The sequence below is a fragment of the Haliotis rubra genome, unplaced genomic scaffold (assembly GCF_003918875.1).
Source record: "Haliotis rubra isolate DU_JTF1 unplaced genomic scaffold, ASM391887v1 Scf681, whole genome shotgun sequence".
Lineage (NCBI taxonomy): Eukaryota > Metazoa > Mollusca > Gastropoda > Lepetellida > Haliotidae > Haliotis > Haliotis rubra.
Genome location: NW_025767392.1, coordinates 1 through 7,581, shown reverse-complemented (window position 1 = coordinate 7,581; position 7,581 = coordinate 1). Strand labels below are relative to the sequence as shown.

Below are 7,581 nucleotides of genomic sequence, written 5' to 3'. Positions count from 1 at the left end.
CTGAGAGTATCGATTTGAACTATCCGCCTTAATTACCGCTTTTTGTCTCGTGTTGTATGTATGGTATGAATCCAACATTAATTTTATGTATTTGTGTATATTAATGTATATGTTGTCATGGTTACATAATATGTATTGATTTATCTGGTCAATTCCGAATAACTTCCAATTTCCAAATGTTATTCTCCCTGCTTCGATTGAATGAATCATTCGAGCAACGAGGTGGAGTGTAATCTAAGGGAGGTAACTCTAATTTCTTCACGCCCTTCCATGTAAACAGAATTTCCGGGTTGGGCAACACACTTGATCTTCTGCACTTCGACAAACGGCCACAGAGCCCCATGTACCGTAAGAGTTATTATATAGTACATCCATAACAATCTAATCATAAACACCAGTAGCGTACTTGTCTTGTGAACACAGGAACCCGTTATCGCCATGTAGGTAACACATGGACTATGTGTGTAGATCTATGGTCTATGTTTCCGCTATATAGCGATAACGTATTCCTGTGCTTGTAAACCCTTTGCTCGGGTGAGGCTTTGGCCGATCGTTATGACGAGCGAGCATTTTGTAAATCTATTAGTCGCGCAGCGGCTCATCTCATCACGTTCTAATATTACCCATTCACGGTAACGCAGTACTTTCTTGCTTACAGTCACCCAGGTCGTCTGTAAAACAGTTGTCACAGCCTTCATGTCGAGCAGTAATCGATGGAGCGTCACCTCGTGTTATAAATAGCTACATATTTGTGGATATATCGCTTAATATTGAGGTAAGGAAAACGTTGTATTTTTGTCAGCTGACTTAAGAACGTAACACAGTGTCAGGCTGTTTGCAAAGCCATTTTTTTCGTGTAAGCCCGATAGGTTGCAAATCTTTATATTTAGATAGTATTGAGGGCTTGTCCAACCGTTTTAGTAAAAATCATGTATAAGCCCGGGCTTTTTCTTATAATGATAGCTACGCCCCTGAATGTGACGCTTACCGTATAATGCAGTGCTCTGGTTATGTAATGCGCATACTATATATAGTGAAAGATATCGATGGATCCAGGTGGTTTATTTAATGGGGAATCTCGATATAGTCACGCTGTCTATAGTGCCCGTATCTGTATACGGATAGCTGTCATTTTGGTGTGCATGTTTTTCTGGATTAAAAATGTGGACTGTGTATGTGGAATGAAGTGTGTGTGTGAAATGTGAAGTGTGTATGTGAAGAGTGAAGAGTGTATGTGAAATATGAATTGTACGTGAAATATGAAGTGTGTATGTGAAATGTGGACTGTGTATGTGAAATGTGAAGTGTGTATGTGAAGAGTGTATGTGAAATGTGGACTGTGTATGTGAAATGTGAAGTGTGTATGTGAAGAGTGTATGTGAAATGTGGACTGTGTATGTGAAGTGTGTATGTGAAGAGTGTATGTGAAATGTGTGTGTGAAATGTGAAGTGTGTATGTGAAGAGTGAAGAGTGTATGTGAAATATAAATTGTACGTGAAATATGAAGTGTGTATGTGAAATGTGAAGTGCCTATTTGAAATGTGAAGTGTCTATATCATCTCATCTTTTCAAACTTTCATTTCCACAGACATTGTCTACAGTCTTTTCTCTTTAAAGCGCCATTGAGCAATACCATTTTGGAAATAGGCGCTCTATAAATCAATTATTATTATGTGAAGAGTGCATTAAAGTTTGTATGTGAAATGCTAAGTGTGTATGTGTAGTGTGTATGTGAAATGCTAAGTGTTTATAGTGTGTATGTGAAAAGTGGAGTTAGCACGTGAAAAAACACCATGTTAATTAAGTTCAAAATTGTTTCTATATTTGAATATTGTTACATTTTGTATTCCTAAAAAATCTTTTTTCGACACAATGGGGTCAATTTTCTGCTTGTCCTGCGCTCTTTAAAACGTATAATCCGGATTGCCTCCTTGTGAAAACTCATTAACATTGTCTTCACTAATTCTTTGTTAATTCCTAGATGTACAAAAGGACACGCCCTCGACACATTGGCTCGACTACGGTTATTTAGAAGAAAGGTCTCTTCCGGTCCATAAACCAAACAACGACCATCAATGTTTCGACAGCCTGCTAATATCAAGCTTGAATATTTTAACAGTGCATCCATGCGATCATTCTGTCCCTCCGTCCACGAGAACAGCTGGACCATATATAGTAATTTAAATTGCTATGTTACAGACCGTTCTACGACGACAGTCAGTTCATCTGCACCATGTCAGAAGATACCGAGGCTATCGTCATTGACAACGGATCCGGGATGTGTAAGGCCGGCTTTGCTGGGGATGACGCCCCACGTTGTGTTATTCCATCTCTGATTGGTAAACCAAAGTACGATGTGAGTAACTTATACACTCTGTGATATGGTGCGTTGTCCATGATAATAAGGGATTTTGCAGGCAGAGCAGGGACCAATCTATTCTCCACCCACCCCAGAAATATCTTGGCGTGTACCATTTTGAGTGCTGTGGTCCCTTTTGTCCTTGGGCTTGACGCGAAAGAGAGGTCACAAATAGGGAGAAAAGACAGCCATCATGGAGAATGATTTAAACAATAGCTAACGAGTAACGGGAATGACTGATTATCTGTTCTCGAGTTATATTAATTACACGTAATTCTCGAGCCTTGGCGAGCGAATTACATGATTTATATAACGAGTGAAAGACATTCTCTGCCATTCACCACCACAAGGTGGCTTTGTTTTATAACCCATATCAGTTTTAGATCTAAACAGCGTTGAAATGAAAACAACATTCACTATAAGAAACCCCTCGGTGTGGGGAATGTCCATATCCCGACGCGTTGATTGGATGTTTTATTTTCTGAAACAGCCAATCAACGTTCAACAGAAGGTGTAACCTCCCAAGATACAGGATAAAATACCACCCTGTGTCCTCCTTCAAATATATGGGTAATAAAAAGTCTTTCACCTTTTCTATTGATAACTTTGTCTCAGATTTCTTACAGACCCCACTAACAGCCATCTGTACCCACTAACAGCTATTTTGTGTGTGGGGACATCATCTCATCTCAGAAAACAGGTTTATTCTTCACCTTCTGCTTGACAGTTCGAAGATGATGATTTCGGAGATGAACGGTGTTAGATCATAACACAGACTATTTTCACGACTTATCTTTTTGTATCTGCATCCAAATGTGTGAAAAAGCATGTATTTTGTCACAGTTGTATCATGTTGAGTTTCTTGGTATTACTTCAAGAGTCTTAATGACATGTACCTATTGTCTAAAATGCAGTCAAACAATTTCATCGTCTACCTTGATGTTTCTGAAAACTGTCTTTTTCAGCAACCCTACATGATTTTGATATGTTTCTCACCTGCTTGTCCTGATTCCCGTAGAAGGACAGTATTTTTCAGCTTGTTAGAAACATATCATGAGCGTTTGGAGGACTGGTCGGCTCGGAGTCAGTATATATTGTGTCGGAGTAGGGGTATTCATGCATAACTGCGTCAACTAAAAACAGCTTAAGCTTGGGCTAGTACAAACAGCCACACATGCACGCGTTGTCATATGAGCAAAATATTCTTAAGTATGACGTTAAACCCCATTTCACCTCACCTACTTATAAGCAGTGTGTGAAATAGTTTCCAAATTTTGCTAGCCACTTGGGCTTAGCTATGCCTGAAAGTTAATAGCCCACAAAATAATTCACTAGGCCCGAAATTTGAATGTAGACACGGGTTTCATCATTGAGCTGCTAATATGAGTTTTCATCTTATGGCCTGATAACATTTTTATCAGGCCATAATCTTGCATGATTTAAAAGTGTATTAACTTAACAAGTCGGAGAGTGATATATTTACAAAATGCCTCTATGAAATGTCACAAGCCAGTCGGGCCAGAGACTGTAGTAGGTATTTACCGGCCCGATTGCATTTTTACCAGCCACGGATAGTGGGTCAGTGGTTATTTCGCACACTGCTTTTAAGCAGTCGTAAACTAGCTGGAAAATTATCCATGCTCGTCAGAACATAACTAAGGCATTCTAGTGTACACAATTTACCGTACAACCGCCATTACAGATGCTGATGTGTCTTGCAGACATGCATGGTTGGGGGTTTCCAAAGGAGTACGTTGGAGATGAAGCACAGATGAAGCGGGTGCCTAGTATGAAATATCCCATACAATAACGGCATCGTCACCAACTGGGACGCCATGGAAGATATCTGGCATCACGTCTACTACAACGACCTCAGAGTAGACACTACGGAACAGCCGGTACTCATGACGGAGGCGCCCCTGAACCCGCAAACGCAACAGAGAGAAAATGATGGAGGTGAGACCCTCGCGCAAGGGAGGGAGGGGACCCTTGACATATAGATGGCAACCATAATACAGCTGTGATATCGCTGAAATTTATTCCCTCCTTATTGCAGATTCAGTTCGAGAAATCTCGAAGTCCCAGGCTTCTACGTCAGTATACAGGCGGTGTTGTCGCCATACGCCTCGGGTCGGCGGTGGATTTTGCTGATTGTGGAGATGGTGTCACGCACGCCGTGCCCATATATGAAGGTACTGAACACTCGAGACGAACACTATAGTTCCTTGGCCTGTCTCGTAGGAGCGGTAGGTGAGCCTTGTGGTAAAAGTGTTCGCTGGTCACACGGAAGACCTGAGCTCAATTCCCACATGGGTACAATGTGAGGAGCCCAGTTCTGGTGTCCCATGACGTGATATTGCTGAAAGCGGCGTAAACTTAACCTAATCAATCACTTGGCATATGTGTGTTCCCTATTGAAACTGCACTTTTGAGTGCAATATCTGATGTATAACCTGATGTGGCTTTCTTTAAAAATCAAATACATCTTCGTGTTTCGAATAGTATTACACTCAAAGTTGGGACATGCTTTGGACATACATTATTATCTTTAAAAGGTATTAATCAATTTTATTTATTTTCTTGTGTCTTGAGTACTGATTACTTCTCTCATTCCCAGGTTACGCTCTGCCACACGCTATCCGGAGATTGAATCTTGCAGGACACAACATAACGTCCTACCTCAGCAGGATTCTACAGGAGAGAGATACGACTTGACTACATCAGGTGTGTTGTCACGCTTCCACAACATAGGACTATATGCCTGTGTTCTGTTGTCTGTCGTCCTGCAGCGCAAAACCATACTCATATTCTCTATGTACGACTGAGGGTGTTTCAAGCGCCTCCATGTTAGAGTATCCCATATTACTGCTGGCTGCATACAATCAAGTCCGTACAACGTAAGCCAACCACTGTTAATGAACAGCGTCCTCAAGTTGTCGAGGCGGAGTTATTTAGCCTGACCGCCCAGTCCATATAATAGCATACAGCGATCACCAGTTTGAAAACACATTGACAAAAATCTAATAAATTTACCAACTTCAGTTTTCTAACGACGAATATGTGTTGTTTTGTTTTGTAAACTTTATCCGCCATTATTACGTAAGCGTGAGGGTAATGGCGATCCCTGGCTACCAGGCTCCTCACGAGGAACATGTGTACCAACCGTACATAGCTAATGTGTGCCTATCTGTCATCAGGGGTTCGTCATTTCACAAAGCTATCGCAGCGCTGCGACTGTCGCAAGTCCATGTTATTACGATACACCTGAACCTAGATTTCGAAGCTCTCCTATTGTTAAGATGGTCAAGTGCCATACAATAACATTAAGTTATGACTATAACGACACCCTAGGGCCCAGTATAGAGGTAGCGACGGTCGTAGCGTCAGGATAGTTTTAGGAAGTCAGGGCCTAGATTTTTTCGAAGTTTTTAGGCCAAGATAGTCGTGCGCTATGCATTAACTTTAAGACTATCTTAGCGCTAAGAGAGCTTCTCGAAAATTCAGCCCCAGGGCCCTAGTCTGCGTATCAGTCCATGTTCCTATTTACACCTCTCTCTGTACTTTATATCTGCAGATTTTCCAAGAATATGGTTTCGAAACATACCCTGAAAGTGTTCACAATATCCGTGAATTTGCTTTTATCATTTATTGACGCGATGATTATATATGTTATAGAACAGCGACAGCTGTCTGACCTTTTGAAAATACTGCCACAACACGAATTCTACTCACTGAATGTGTTGCTTTTTCCAGCCGAGTTCGGAGATAGTGCGAGACATCAAGGAGAAACCTGCTGATGTTCCACTGGACTTCAAGGTGGAGATGAAAGCAGCTGACGAGTCTTCCGCACTTGAAAAGATTACGAGCTTCCAGACGGAATGTGGTAACAATCGGAAACGAGGTTCCGTGCTCCGCAGAGTGTCTGTTCAATCTAAGAATGCTGGGTAAACCACAGGTCTCCTCGTGTTTTGCGAAGATTAAAGATTAAACTAAATATATTTTTTAGATGATTACTTCCGACACGAAATGCTACACAGTGTAATTATACATCATAATGCATTGTACTGTGAAGCATTTCTGAGCTGGGGATTATCGCAAATGTTTTATGGTTTTTTACATCTGTTCTCCTCGCAAAGAATAATGAGGGTCCTGTGGGTAAACGTCATGAATACATTTGCCCTGTCAAGTGCTTGTATGATATTCGTACCCATGCTCATGCCAAATACATAATCTGGTAGACATAAATATATATTAATCGCGATGAAATCTAAAATAATTGACTGTTTTGAAAGCGAATTTAGCTGAAAATGTAAACATTTGCAAATAGACTAGGAGTAATATGTAATGCTACTTCTAATAGTAATATGTCTTTTTACATTCGTGCAAATCCGGGTTAGAACTCCGTGTTCCAACCCATGCTTGTCGAGACCCGTGAAGTTCCGGGGTAGAACTCTGTCTTCACAGCAACCCATGCTTGTCGTGAGAGGCTTGTCATAAGAGTGACTGGCGGATTCATGGTCAGGATCGCTTTAATTCGGTTGACTACATGCCAGGTATCACAATTGCCTGATCGATGCCTGGCGCTGTTGATCACTGGATTGTCTCGGTTCCAGACTCGATTTATTTACAGACCGCTGTCATATAGCTGGAATATTGCTGGAGTGCGCGTTAAGACTCAACAAACAAAATGTCGTGAGAGGCAAGTGACTGACGGATCAGGTGGTCAGGCTAGCTGACATTACGTCATCGTATCACAACGACCATGTCGATCACGGACGTCTTGGCAAGACTCGATTTATTTACAGACCGCTGTCGTATAGCTGGAACACGGTGTATGCAGTTCAGCATTACCTGTGAAGATCCGCTGTGAATTGATCTTCAGTAACCCATGCTTGTCGGGCAAGAGGCAACCAACTGGATCGCGTGGTCAGGCTCGCTGAATGGGCTGATCATTATGTCATCGTATCCGAATTGCGTAGAGATCGATGTTCATGCCATTGATCCCCTTGGATTGTCTGGACCAGACTCGAGTATAGTACAGCCCGCCGCCATAGGCTGGAAGACATTGCTGCGGCGGCGTAAAACCAAACTTACTCCACCACTCAGTATTAGCAGCCCCATCACGTTTAACATCACAACCTATTGATGGAAATTCACAAAGCACAGTCTGATTTGTGTTGAGTATGAATTCAGCAATACGTAACTGGAACGGTGCCACCAA

At 41.7% G+C, this 7,581-nt stretch overlaps 1 pseudogene; it reads left to right on the top strand.

Moving 5' to 3' along the window:
• Positions 1–267: 267 nt before the first annotated feature.
• Positions 268–6,304, top strand: LOC124258090 (annotated as a pseudogene).
• The last annotated feature ends 1,277 nt before the right edge of the window (positions 6,305–7,581 follow it).